Genomic DNA, 15,675 nt, shown 5'->3' with positions numbered 1-15,675 from the left:
GCTGGTTTATAGTTTAACCATTAGTGAGGTAGCTGTTACATTTCCGAGCTGTTTTACCCCCCCTGTCGAAACGCACCCTGCAGAGTGACTTTCTCCATTCTGTATTTGTAGTTTTTAAATATAAGGTCTTCATATCGCACAATATATTCGCTGATACCGATATATCTGTGATAATATTGGATAAATAGATATAATAAATAGATAAAATCGGCCAACAAATAAGTCGGTCAGGCCCTACTATTTTGCACAATGTTCATTGAGTGTCCTTCAAATCAAGTGTGAGAAACATAAGAAAACCCTGCCTGAATAAACTCACAACCGTGGAGTACAACAGCCACCACAAAAAAAGGTGTCACTGTGTAGTCACCACTACACACAAATGTTGCCAGCTTACACCCAAGCTGCAACCACAAGTGAGCCAACAAACGTGAACTGCCACTACCACAACCAACATGGACACCTTGTGATTTCCAACCACACTTTACTGTAAAGGAGTGTAACAAGCGAGACTAAGTGACCGGGCAAACTGGGAAGCCATACCCACCACCCAAGATCCACTGATCTGGCGAGTGACGCCATCCCAATCACACTAATTAATACACTAAAAACAGTAACACCTATGTGATCAAACCAAAAGTGGACTGCAACAACCACACACAAAAGGCATCACACTGTAGTCCCCACTACACAAATATTGCAAGCTTACTCTTAAGCTGCAACCACAAGTAACCCAACAAAAGTGGAGTTCAGTTACCACAAACATAAGGTCACAAAAAGTTACTGCACACAAGTATTAATTAGGGCCACACATCACAACGTGACCAACACAAAAGCAGCCACAAAACCACGTTGCTGTGCAAAGTATAAAATGATGGGAAACTGTAGAGACACCTCAACTTTACCTGCCTATAAAAGGTGGCTAACTCACTTAGCTAGTCTTCAGTGGCTTGCCGAGCTCGAGGCGTCTTTAAACGCTGAACTCAGTGCATCACCGAAGACCAGGAACCTAGTCAACTGCGAAAACAATGAAGCGTACCCCCACTCAGGATTACCACCTATAAGAAAGGCAAAATAATAAAGTGGCAAATTCTGGAAAATGCCGGGCAGCTTTCTTAGTCAAGGTGCTCAGCCAGAAACACAACATGCAGCAACAACAAATTAACAAAAGAGATGACCACTACACTTAAAGGGATAGTTCGGTTTTTTTGAAGTGGGGTCATATAAAGTACATATCTATAGTCGATCTGTTTCCTACCGTAATCAGCGATCAGCGCAGCCTCAGTTTGGAGAAGTAGAGAGCCGCTCCAGCCCAGATGCTCAGCTTTGTACTGCAGTGAACGGGGTCCAGAGAAAAAGAGAAATTAACCACCTAAAACAAGGCTCACCAAATTTTTTTTACATCAGTTCAAGTGTATGTTGTATAGGTAAAATTCACACTGCTTTACATTGCCGTCAGACCACGCTTTCTTTTGGCACTACATTTTCTCAACTGCAGAACCCCCGTATCCCTACACATGAGCGCTAATGTGGAAGAATACGGAGAGTTAAATTTCGTTTTTATCGAAAGTAAACCTCTCGTCCAGCAGCTGGGCCTCGCACTGTATTCCGCCGCTCGCAGATCAGCTGTTGCCCAGTTACGCTAGTGCATAGGGATACGGAGGTTCTGCGGTTGAGAAAATGTAGTGCCAAAAGAAAGGTATTTAGGTATTTTACCTATACAATGTACACTTGAACTGATGTAAAAAATTTTAGGTGAGCCTTGTTTTAGGTGGTTAATTTAGCTTTTTTGCTGGACCCCGTTCACTGCAGTACAAAGCTGAGCATCTGGGCTGGAGCAGCTATCTGCTGCTCCAAACTGAGGCTGCGCTGATCAGTGATTACGGTAGGAAACAGATCGACTATAGATATGTACTTTATATGACTATCCCTTTAACTAAAGGCCACTTACACAAACAAACTAAACCAAACCACATCTACCTCACCTCATGGACATTCAGGTCCCGGACAAGCCCCCAGTTGTTACGACCAGGGCCTAGGGAAACCCTGCTGCAACATGAATGTGACACTCCCCTCTTCCCATCCTCCAAGCACCACCAGCAGCAAAGTGTTTTAACATAGTTTTATTAAAAACAGAGCTCATACACAATCACATGCTAGCAGTCTTGGACAGCAGAGGAGAGCCTGCAGGGACTGGGCGGAGCCGGCCTCTTGTCTTAAGGCAGGAACCAATCAGCTCCCAGGGACAACCTACAATCACAGACACACCTGCAACCAATCACACACACACACTCAAACACTCACTCAGGTAAAGAGGGATATTAAAAATAGACAAACATTTATGACCTCTAGGTTCGTAACAACACATAATGTATGTATGTTTGGAGTCAGAAAGCTACAGGAGCAGCAGATAAACGAGGCGCTCATCCAGCATGAGAGATTCCTGGCATATGCAGCCTACTTCCACTGGGAACTGACTACCAAAGGCTGGCCGAACGATGGAGAGAGACAGGGAGAAGTAGAGGGAGAGGGGGGATATGAGGCGGTAAAGAGAAAAGTCAGGGTAGAAAGGGACCTAAGAGAGGCAATGAATTATTTATTAGTCCACAGCATCCTCCCCTTCTTCATCCTTTACTCCTCCTCCTCTTTCTCTTCTTACTCCTCCTCTTGTTCCTCTGCTTCAGCTTCCTCTTCATCCTCCCCTCCTCTTTCTCTTGTACTCTCCCACCTCTCCACCCCCTACTCCCTCTTGTTCAGCATCCTCTAGTCCTTCCCTTTCATGTTGTTCTCCCTGTTTCTCCTCCTCTTCATCCTCTACTCCCTCTTGGTCAACTTCCACTTCCTCCTCCTCTTCATGCCCTTCAATCCTCAATTCTGTCTTCATCTCCCAGTGTTCTTCCCGTTCCCCTGGCTGGCCCTTAAGATATTTTCCAAGTTGTTGTCGTAATGGTACTGTCTGTGGTACTATCAAGATATCATACTGTAAAGTGTTAGCTTGAACTCAAATGATTGTTGATAGCCGTAAGGTTAGACAGCCAGGCTAAGCTAGGCTGATCATGTCCTGACTCTAAACTTTTGAGTTAAATATCAATATTTTCATCCAACATCTGGAAAAAACAAAAGCAATTAGCAAATTCAAAATGTTTAATTCTTTCCTTAACTGGACTGATGAGAGAGACCACTGGCCAAGACCAAGACGAGTCTGAGAAGTCAACTGTGATGACACCATTCTTGAGTCATAGATGATGGTATGTGCAGTGAGGTGTGCAAAATTAATGTACATGTATGTTATAAGTTAAAGGGGTGTATTGCACAGTTATGAAAGTTACGGACAGTTTAATAATAAAGTCCAGTCAGCAAGTGGCCTCATCAGCCATTCAGGGGTGAGTTAAAACAGTTTGATGGCCACCGGCAGGGATGATGTCCTCTGCTGCTTGCTGCCATGTTTTGGTTGAAAGTCTTTGACTGAAGACATTTCTCACCTCCATCAGCAAGCTGTGAAGGGGTTGTGGGAGACATGCTAACCAACTTGGACAGTATCGTCTCTTCTGTCACAGCCCCCAGAGAGTCCAGCTCAATGTCTCATCGTGGCAGCAGATGGTAACTCCTTCAATTTTCTTCTAAATGCTGGTTTCCCAGCTACAAAGTCTTTGGCCTGTTGCTGAAAGACATTCGTCAGCATTTGAGAAGAAAACATGGGTTTTAGATTAAGAGTAGCAGACTTTGAGACACACACTGCCCACAACCTCTTTCGACCATCCAACCTGACTAGCTGGACCACCCCTGGGAGTAGTAGAGCTCCAGAGTCATGCTAATCCATCTTGGATTTAAGGCTGCTCCTGGCTAGCATCCTGTCCCAGAGAGGTGAATCGGATAAGGTGGAAGCAATGGGAAAGCAGATACTGTTGTGCTTACGGACCTGTGTCCACCACAGCAGCCCAGATCAAGCTGTTTGAGGGCGACCAGTCGCAAGACTACAGAGGAGTTCCCAGATGTTGAACTTTTAATATAAATGTGCTGACCATTAGGGCCCTATAAAATTTGTTTTATTTTTTTCCCAAATTCTGTTTTATTTTTTCCCAAATTCCGTTTTTTCAGTTTAAATTTTTTGGAATTCCATTTTTTTTACCTTTCACTCTTATTATACTACCAAAAACTGTGTGTTTTTAATATAAATGACTAAAATGTGCACAAATTAAATAGAAATTACCTTAAATGTATTGTGGTGATAAAACACATTTCCTCAATACTGTACCGTACAGTACATTAAAGTGCATCAAAAAAATTTGACTTCATCATGTCTTCATACAGTAGTATATTTTCATTTGGGTTTCATTGAATAAAAACATGGTCAGCTCTCAGGCAGATCCAGTAATTGTATGCATACCAATATAGATCTGAAAATTTAAGTTGTAAATATTCTAGAAATTAGCAAAGATGACAACAAAATGAGAAATTATACTTGTGACGTTATGTCAAGTTAGCATACTAAACAGCTAGCAGTGAAAACACCAACCCTCCCCCTGTCCTCTGAGCTCCCAGCCCAGGCAGAGTCAGCTAAGAGGGCTAGCTAGCTAACAGCAGCTACTGTTAGTAGCAGTTAACAGTCACTTTTGTGATATGCCGATAAAATGAATCGGACAGGTGGCTAACTCTCACGCATTATAGAGATGCACCGATCAGGATTTTTGGGGCCGATCACCGATCACTGATCATCGAGAGCAGTATCTGCCGATCCCGATATTGCCTATCACCGATCACAGCGTCAAATCCATAAATTCTTCTATATTGTTGTCTTGTGTAACTTTCATATATTTAATTAATGATTCTTCTTACACAACATTGACATTGTATTATTAAGTATAAAAATTAGGAGATGAGAAAGTATCATGAATTGACCACCGTTTTATTGCAGGCTGAGGCAATGTGCAATATTTCACACTCTAAAGACTCTTAGAGACAACTTGGACTAGGGCTGCACAAAAAATCGTTAAAAAATGGCGATCTCGATTCACACATACACGTGATCTCATTTCTACACACAGCGATTCTGAAGCATTTTATATCTCGAGCTGAATCACAAACAAATGCTCCTACTTTCCTCCCGGATTTTTTGAAGCGCCCCCAAACGCAGCACGGCCGCTGCCTCCTCCCTAAACCTGTGGTAAAGCGTCTTTACAACACGTGATTCAGTGGCGGAAGCCCACCTGCAGTTGAGTGTTTGGAAGGAGTGTGAGAAGCCGTTTTTAGACAAGGCAGCAAGCCGCCAATCTGCCCGTCCTATTGACGGCTAGGTCCGCGGTTTTAGACAGAGGGCGGCAAATTGGGGGTCTGTTTTGGTCCGCCGATTTGCTGCCTCGGACGGTACACTTATTTCCGCCTCGACTGCTAGCTTGTTGTTGTAGCGACAAGCTAGAAACGGTCGCTACTTTCAAATTAAAAGCCCCCCGCTAAGAACCCAGTTCTAAACTCCAATGGGGTGCAATGTAAAGCTCTTATTTTGAAGACAAATATGTTGTCAACTGTTTGCAGCCCAACTTCGGGCTTCACGTCACGTCACCCCTGAGGCGGCTTTTGGAAAAGGAAGAATATTATGCCTCCGTTTTAGAAAGCCGATCACAGCAGCTATCACATATCACCTAGCCAAAGCTACGGCCCAATAAACACTGTACAACATGAGGTATTAGAGGATGCCCTCTCATCTTGGAGACTAATTTTTTTTTTACTTTTGTAAAAATCATTTATCATCCAATGATAGAACTAACAAAACAAAAAAAAACATTGCTTTGGCAGAGGCATAGTGGTATGCCTCTGCCATACTACAATGTTTAGGTTTTTTTTGTTTTGTTCAAGTTCATCACTGCAATAAACATTTTGTGAAAAAAATCGTGCCAGAGAATCGTGATCTCAATTCTAAGCAAAAAAATCCTGATTCACATTTTTTCCAGATTCGTGCAGCCCTAACTTGGACTCAGTTTACATAGAGTAACTGTAGATTACTAGTGGGAATGCATGCAGTCAGGGTGGGAATTTCATCATTTTAGGGGCAAGTCCATTTGGCCTTCACTTTTGTTTTCAGGGGCACCAAGGCCACATGACAGGGCACAAAGGCCACTGAGTAAAATGTGTTGATTTACCTTTCAGACTGATACCATAACATCCTAATTTATAATAAGACATGGATTGTGTATTAAAACATTTTTTAATACCAAAATCAAGTTAAAGTTACATTAGAAAGTAGTTTTTGTTAAGTAGGGTTAGGGTGAGGTGAGTTTTGTGACACCACACTGAATATTAGTGTTATTGAATATTTCTCCCAATAGAAATTCCCCAAAATTATGGCAAAGCACATTTTTTCCAAACAAAAAAAATGTAGAATAACCAGCAGGAGACCACTGATGTGTGGAGTGATTTTGGCGACACTACACTCTTAATAATAGTGAAGTTATTGAATTTTTTGTAGTTTCTCTTTTCAGTGTTGCACTTTGTAGACGGTCCCTGCACCCTCGTCTCACAGCTGGCTGACCATACAGACCAGAGTTAATGTCCAGACGCTCGTTTTGCTACCGTTGTAGCTCCTTACTATGGTAGAAAAGAGCCGTCGTTTGTGTTTTAACAAGGTTTCACTTATGAGTTATTGATCCGGGAAGTTTGAATCTGTGAATACATTTCCAACTTTACCGTACTAAATCCTACCACATAAGTCAGTTACGTATCATGTCAAAACCGGCTGCGCTCGCTCGCTGTGCTGTAAGTTTCGTTCTTCAGTTTTGAGAAGCTGCTGCTGTGTGAGAGGCTTTCACGTGAGATCATCGTAATGATGAGACTTCATCTGCACATACCGCGGATTCACTGAAGTTACTGTGAGTGACTACTGTGCACTCAGGTGGCTGTAATTAAAGGCAAGCCCGCTACGCTAACCGGGCCAGGGGCACAGAGGCCGCTGTAGCCAATGATTAGTTTTTTTTTTTTTCACGCTGCATCAAGGCCGCCGTGAAATTCCCACCCTGCATGCAGTCAGTGCACTATCTCTATATTGAAATGTCATCTAATCGGCCTGATTTGATCTATTTTGAGAACTCCGATCAAAACATATTATCCGCCGATTGCGATCGGTTGCCGATCGATCGGTGCATCTCTAACGCATTACACCTTTAATTATGATTTATCAGGTCTGCTTCTTTGCAAAACAACAGTTCACCTGACACATAAAAGTCGTTCGGGAACTGCTCGGCTCTGTAGTGAGGGGTTAATGTCAAGTTTCTGAGTTTTCTTGTAGACGAAGATGGAGCCGTAGGCAGCCGCTTCGCCATGCTTACATTGTTTTGACAGGGGAGGGGCTCAGTCTGTGGAGGGGGCTTGTTGTGCCACCCAGATTTGCTTCCCTCCTTGCAGTTTTCCCCAGACATACGTTCCTCTTCCACACGAAAACAACATTTCAGTGAAATTATGTCAAATTCCGCGATATTCCGCGTTAAAAAGTAGATTCCGTTTTAATTGACCAATTCCGCGATTCCGTCCGCGATTCCGTGATCGCAGAAATCATAGGGCCCTAGACCATGTTTTCATCACCACCATGTTACTGCTGTTTACATTCACCCCAACGCAAATTCAGTGCCTGACATGTTCATGTGTATATTTATTTAAATAACTGCATTTGGCTCTTTTTTTGTGTAGCACGGAGTTAACAAACTTTAATTTAGTTATGGAACCCTGCATTGTATAATGTCAAATACATCACCATAAATATTGAATGTCTATTCCATGCATTCTTCTCCTTTTTCCAAACCTGGCACCCACTCTACCCACAATGCAACTGACATTAAGTGATTCAACAGATTGTATGCAGCTTCCTCTGGACCTACAAAAAGATTTACTTTGTTTCACGTATGCAGTAGTACTCCCCAATACCTGTAAACACACTTTTTATGATGGTGTTACCCTGTAATGAACGTAAAAGCAATACGATTATTACCATGTCAGCTAACTGTTGATTTCAACTTAAAACAGAACAGGTTCAAGTATAGAGTGAGTCACTGACACATTTGTATTATGTTTCTTTGTCTGTGTTTCAGGTGGCTGTGTAAAGAGAAAAAAAAGATGAAGACAGAGATGTCAAGACAGAGGATCCAGACGAGTGAAAGAGCCCCAGTTCTCTTTATTTATTACCTTCACAATATGTGTGAGCGTGGGTGTATGTGTGCGTGGCGTGTGAATGACAATGAGTGTGAGCATTGAGAGTAGATATGAATGCATGTGTGCATAATGTAAGGTACCTAAGATTTCAGGCTATCATTTGCAAATTTTGTTTACTTTTTATAAGGTTCCAATAACTCATATATCATTGTCACAGTATAAACAAAATGACTTTACTATTGGTACATATTGTGTTTTGTGTTTGTAACTATCCTCCTATTTAAGAATGTATATTTGTATGTATGATATACTCATCTAGAAACTATTTAATGGTCAATTTTATTATAGCTTCATCTTCTCACCACTACACTGCTCATGCCAACACTCAGCAAACACATACAGGAGATATGCATACGAGCAAACAGCAAACACCTACAGAAGAAAACATTGCAGTCACTTCAAAGGGAAGAAAAATCATAGATAGTTTTCCATTTCTTTCTAACCAAATGCAGCTCCTATTTGCTGAACCGCGGACGATACAAATAATAATGTAGGGCTTTCAGTTGGTGCAACACATCCTCAGTCAGCCATGTTGGAGGTCCTCTGTTCTTTGGTAGCTAAAATGCTGGTTGAGTTAATGTTGAACAGTTTGAAAGGAGATGCATCCTTATTTTTGTAGTTTTTACCACCATTCTCATCAGTTATCAGGGTATTTAACTCACAAATAGCATTGCTGAGCAATATGTTGACATACTAAACTCAATGCAGTGTGGCGAGTTAGGGCTGCAATCCAGGCTACTCCTAGGCCAATGTGCATAGGTATCATTTGGAGACATTTGTATTGCTGTTAATTTTATTCTGGCATGTAAAACTCGATTAATGTTGATGATGTTTTATTTTTCTTCTACTTCATCTGAACAAGTTACACAATGGGTTAGTTTGTGAGTGAGTTCAGATAACACCCTGCTTTTTAATGTTTTGTAGAAATATTAACATGCATCCTTGCAGAAAAGTAAATGTAGCTTTAGCTCTGCTGCCATTTTCACCCAGTGGCCAATGTAGATACTGCAATAAAACATATCCTCTGTGATCCAAAGGGCATTTTCCCCATTGACCATGATTATGAAACAGGCATCTTCAAACTGCAAACAAGGTCAGTATTATTCTTTGTATTCTGACTTTGGTCATTGGTCAAACTTTCCCAGATGGTAGAAGGCTATTTCTATGCATGCACAGTAGGACACACAAACCTAAAGAGATGCAACATGAGCTAGGAGCCATCTTGGAGTCTGATGTCCAGTTATTAAATTTCAATCATTGGCTCATATTGCTCCTGTGTGTCTTCATTTTCAGTGCATTGCCTTGGGTTAAAATATTTGCAATGCAGTGTAGGCCTAAAGGATGATTAAAGTGGACTTTTCAATATTTCTGTTACTTCATAAAAGTTTGTAAGAAAGATGTTTTCATAATCTGTTAGAATGATGGTCAAATAACTAAGGGCCTAGTGTTAGAAAAATACCAGTAATAATAATAATTTTCCTGAATTTTTTCAAAAGGACCTCCATGATGGAACCAGGCATGCTCCATATGAGTTTAGTGTTGCATCTTAAAAGCCTCTCTGACATAAATGATCTCTGCTTGAGATGTCGACAGTGCACACATAGAACAACAGGGAACAATACATGCATGATACAGCTGTAAGTGTGTGTCTGATAGAGAGGTGTGTGTTCTTGTGTGTGAGTGTATAAAACATGGGCAATAGCTAAAGCATTGGCGCTTCCATCCATGCATGTGAGCTAATGTACAAAAGGCAAAACACAAGGGCAATAGGCTGTGTGGTTGTGTAGCTGCTATTGGTTTATCCCAATGACAATCCTCCCTTTCTCTTTATTGGATACATCACAAGATCCGCAATATCCGATCGGAAACAGATGATCTGGTCAGTTACTGTCAAATGTTAGATTTTCCTTATGTGACAAATTAAGCAAGTGTAGGGGTGAGTGCTTTGTAGTTTGTGTGCAGTATTTGTACTGTAGGTGGTGATCCGTCCCTTCACCAGCAGCATGTGCTGTCATGCAAAGACTTCCCATACTTGTGCTCCTCAATAACCTACATGTTCAAAATATTTTGGAACTTTTTCTAACACCATGCGGAGGTCAACTGTATGACACAGTAACATCTACAAAGATGGTTATATGGATTTTTAGTCTTTCTTTTGATGTTTTGTGTGAAAATAACTGAATATTAAAGCTTGGACGTATGGTGATAGTGTGAAATACTGTCAATACAATGGCTTCCTCTTTAACCTCAATTAGTCTTGAAATCGACTTAACAATAATATTGGCCCTGCACTGTTGATTAGCTGAAGAGTAGAGGCAGAATAAGAGTGGTGATTGATAATGTCACTTCGCTACCTGTTAAACATCTGATCTTTATAACACACTCATTTAATGTAATCATCCCTTTTCTCCATTACAGCCATGAACTGATACTGTCATATAGTGACTGCAATATAAGGAATTGGGCCGTGCCTAAATGCTGTCCAAAGTTCAGTTGTAGTTATTATGAGGCTTCAGCAGTCTGAGTTTGCCGAATCATGCATGATTTTCATGACTGCTATTTTACTTAGGAGCTGTGTGACCAAAGCAGAGCTTAAGTGACATGCAGCAGGTAGTTGTTTGCTAAATTGTTAGCCTTAAAATGTTGATCAGCGCTCAAGGTGTGAAATGTTTTGTCTTCTCTGTCCTGTACTGGCCAGAAACCACTTAGTTGGGCTTTAAATATGCTTGTTACTTATTTGCTGACTGGCCAGTACTCAGTTACAGAAAGTTTTATTTGCCAAGTCAAGTACAATGTTTAAATTGTTCGTTTGTTTGTCATCTGGCATGAAAAAAAATCAACAAATTCTGTGCAAAATGTTTTTTGTTTGTTTGAGGTGGATGTGAATGATGCCAGACAGGAGACTCAGTGCTGACAACTGGTTATCTTTGTACGTGCAACTCCTAGTATTTGCTTAATAGCTAATTCATCCTTGTGCCGATGATCTGGACATTTTTTTACATTTTGGGTGGAATTTTAATATTAGTTTCAATTGAATTTTGGAATACTTAAGCTGTTAACAAGGCCTGGGAATTTGTCCCTGATCTTTTAATAGTGTAGTCACTCAACAAGGGGATCACTTCACAACCACTGTAGGGTGGAGGGATGATTATAATAGAGCATACTATACATCTTTCAGCATACATGTGATATACATGTACATTCTGAGGTAAAGGGGCAATCTGTGAGATATGGCCAGAATTTAGGTAACTGACCTACCATTATCAACAGAAAGAGTAGTAACAGCAGTGTTGACGTTATGTAACTGAAGAGGTGATAGTCTTCCCTGTTCTCTGCCTGAATTGGTTGCAATTCCTAACTGTGCTACTTGCTAATGGCAGCTAGATGCTACAGCCAAAGATAGCTACAGTACTGAGTATAACGAGCAGCAGTTAGAAGTTATGCTGAATTCTGACCACTTCTTACATGCTACAGGTAAGATTTGGTATGTATGTATATGTATAACCGTTTCACAGTTCACAAAATCCACAGTTCGGTTCTTATCACGGTTTTGTGGTCACAGTTTTTCGGTTTTGTCAGTATACGTTGATCGTTTGGAAAATCAATTATGTCTGAGGCAGTCTGACATTTGATACATCATTGGGACAGTCTTAGGTGAAAAGTAGGTCTGATCCTGGCACAGCAAGAGAGGAGACATTGCTAGTTCCAACATGCTTTTTATTTGTTTGGCAAAGAAAGTTATCTTTAACAAATGGTAAGAACAAATAGTTATTTACTGTCACTACAACTAAATCTTGCACCCTCCGCCACGGCAAAAGGCTGCATATCTTTGGCTATGAAATACCCCACTCTTTTCGTTATGCATTTTGCCCTGTCTAACTTGTCACTTGTATGTATGTACATATATATATATATATATATATATATATATATATATATATATATATATATATATATATATATATATATATATATATACATATATATATATATATATATATATATATATATATATATACATATATACATATATATATATACACACACACACCTTACTTTGCCTGGCAGGAAGCAAACCAGACCTCCTTACAAATGTAAATATTGTCCCTCATTTGAAATCTTTAACAGAGATTGAAAAGAGCTCGTAAAAATGCTGTACTTGAAGTTGTCTTACGGCTCTTCAGTGTCATCCCCAGGCTGTGATTGTGCGGTGGAAAAAAATGGGAGGAGAGGGGCTGGGTAATGCCAGTAAAGCGGCGTGACAGAAGAGGGTTATTACCATCAAGCTGTGCTAAGATTGCCCAGCCTCATGTGGCTTTAAGGGATTGTAGGCAGTATTAACAGCTGAATAATTATTTTTGGGATGTTTCTTCTTGTGCTTCATTTTGGTGTCGCTTCGTTTCCCCCTCAACACTTGTACTTCTGTGGAGCTTTGGCAGCCTGCAGTCGTGTAAAAAAAACTTGAATGTTCTACATATATTTCAAATAAAGTCCAGAGATGGAAAGATTAGGTGGAATTGCACATTTAGCACTGTGACATGAAAAGTGTGAAATAATATCAGCAGAAATGTTAATGGTGGAAATGGATAAGGTGGTGACACCTTGTAACAAATGAAAAGGTGATGCTTCCACTATATTTGTGAAAAGGGTTGCAAATGTCCCCTTAATGCTATCAATGAGAAATCATATATAGACATACCTATATGATGAATATAAATATAAGGCATCTATTTTTGGCATTGTTTATCATGTGGTAGGAAGTGGTATTGGTAGGAAAAACATATAGGCTGGATCCATTGTGTGCACATTCTGTGCTGAACAATGAATCTGTATTTGCGATTTTTTTCAACAAAGCTTCTCTCGTGTTACCTTTATTTTGTATGCTGCACTGATGAAACATCATTTTCACAAGTGGTTTGGAAAACAGAAGTATGAAACAATATAGTATACAGTAGAATAGCTGTTGCATTATTTGTTACGACTTATATGTAATGTTATTATGGAAGATGTAATGTCCTTCTGTAAAAGTTGTTAAATGTTGTTTTACTGGAAATAAAATTTATTAATGCTTCAGTTGTGTTTGTGGAACTCTTACTTTGACTGTGCTTTCTGTGGTTCTGTCCATATATTTACATAAGAATAGTGTCAGGGCACACTTATCACTGTAAAATGCTCTGTTGCCTGGGCTGACCAATTTAATTACAACCAAGCTTTATGGCTGAAGCAGCTTCTGAGAGACCACAACATACTCTAAATGTCTCCAGCTGCCCACCGGAAAAAAGGATGCAGGGCATACCTGATCCCAGGCGACCCAACATAAAGTGTTATATCAAAGAACTGTCATTCAACTCATATAACTCTGTCATGTTGTCTCATTAAGTAAAAACGTGCTTGTGGCAACATGGAAATCTTCCATCCATCTCATATGATGTGAACAGGGTGTCAGTGTTACCAGCTCAGTAAACCAACTGCCTGAATCAATGTGGACGTTTTTGCAAACCAGCAGGATTTAAACTTTCCTTTTTCTTAGCTTCAGTTTTCAAGTGTATGTTATGACAAGGCTGCTGCATACGATTGGTTAGGTTAAGGCATAAAAACCTCTTGGATCAGAGGTTTCATTTACACTGAGGATGCTGTGGACATGTCCCCAGCACGTTTTGAAATGGACAGTTTTGTCCCCATAACTTTTTAAAAGCATAGTTAACAATCTTAAATATAGCTTGCATTAAGAAATGTAAACTAACAAATGAGAACACACAGCAATTTATTAGCTCTGCCAGCATGCAGGTGATAGGCTTGCTCTGATAATCCAGACATGGCTGAAGCAAAAGCAGAAGAGGGAGGGCTGAAAAGCACAGGTGTTACAGGTAAAATGTTCAAACTGATTGTTATAAGATAAAACATCATTTCCAATAACATTTTATTTGTTAGGTATGACAAAATAGTTTTGTGTATGTTAACAACTTACTTTTTACTTTACTCAAGGTAGTGTCAGATGACATCAGCTTTGCTTATGTAATGTACAGAATACATCATTTATAGCATAACATGCTCGAGTAATATTGACCTTTAAGGAATGCCTAACATTAAAACATTACACAGTGTGTTCAGTCTCAGTTTCCCCCCTAGACTGTAAAGCACATCACACGTCACATATCACCAAGGTTCAACTAGAGCCTGGTTACACGTTTTGGTTACACTAGTTTAGTTGCAGTTTTTATTCTTCTTTCCTTTGCACAGCCCAAGGATGGATGGATGGATGGATGGGTGGTTGGATGGATGGATGGATGGATGGATAGATAGATAGATAGATAGATAGATGTCAGCGCATGAGTCAGCAATGTACCACACATACTCCACTCCAGTTTAAAAGACACTTTACCTTCTGATTTTCAAAATAAGTTGCAATTAGTTATAAGACAATGAACGCATGAACTGATATTTCAGCCAGTTAATGGCAACAACAACAAGCTGTACACAATGTTAACACACAGTATAGTTTATACATCTCAAAGGATAAATTCACTCAAAATGAAAAGTCAGTCATTATCTACTTTTCACCATACTGATGGACGGACAGGTGACTTTTTTTTAGCTCTGTGATCTGGCCCGGACAAACATTTCACTTTCTCAGAGCCACAATGGTGATGTCAGGACTGAGACTGTAGCAAACAAAAGTGTAGGCCATGATACCGAAACAATGAGCTAAGAGTTGCCCCCCCTTTCACATTCATGTATTCACTTGTTTCACTGATGTTAAAATATGTATTAAAGTAGCTCAAAAGGACAGTTAAATAACTTCTAATTACTGTTTGGCACGGCAAGAGAAGAGCAGAAATGAACCTCTGACTGCGGTCCTGGAGGGACATCAGGACAGTCCTCCATCTGTCAGGTCCTACTGAGACAGAAAGACAAGAGATAGAGGAAGAGAAAGACATAGAGAGAGAGACATTCAGACAGAGAGAGAGGGAGAAAAAGACAGAGAGAGAGGGAGAGAGAGAGAGAGAGAGAGAGAGAGAGCTCCCAAATCTGCATGCAGAGCTGAATCAGGCCAATATCCTCCACTGTTAAATATTCAAAAACAAGCCCTACATTTCTGGAATCATATTAAAACAAGTGAACCCACTCTCCTTTTCTTACAAAGCCCTATGCTACCAGGAGTCAAACCCACAAAGGAGTCCCCTCGGCCTGCTGGCCCTGAGGCTTAGCGAACCATCAACCGTCTCAGATCATTACACCATGACCGCCTCAGTTTCAGGATGCAAGCACTCAGAACATCTAAACTATGATGAAAGAAAAAGAAAAATACATAGATTATTGGACAAAACTAATAGAATCCCAGAGCAAAATGGAAACATATGTACAGTACACTATGGCAGCCTACCTGACTACAGTATCTAATACCAAACTGAGGAGAACACTAAGTACAGACTGAGTGAGCACAACCTGGCAGTGGAGGCAGGCCGGCACAGACAGACCTGG

The 15,675-nt window shown here is 40.4% G+C and overlaps 1 protein-coding gene across 3 annotated transcripts in view; it reads left to right on the top strand.

Annotated features, from left to right (window-relative positions):
- cdk14 (cyclin dependent kinase 14) overlaps positions 1-13,266 on the top strand; it is a 485,271-nt gene extending 472,005 nt beyond the window's left edge. For all 3 annotated transcript variants that reach the window (XM_030394396.1, XM_030394398.1, XM_030394397.1), the window contains one exon: positions 8,073-13,266. The gene's annotated coding sequence lies outside the window, so the exon portion shown is untranslated. The remainder of the gene's footprint in view (positions 1-8,072) is intronic.
- Positions 13,267-15,675: the final 2,409 nt, after the last annotated feature.

Source organism: Sparus aurata, chromosome 17 (genome assembly GCF_900880675.1).
Source record: "Sparus aurata chromosome 17, fSpaAur1.1, whole genome shotgun sequence".
Classification (NCBI taxonomy): Eukaryota; Metazoa; Chordata; class Actinopteri; order Spariformes; family Sparidae; genus Sparus; species Sparus aurata.
Note: the sequence above shows the minus strand (reverse complement) of the source record. Positions and strands in the feature narration are given on the sequence as shown.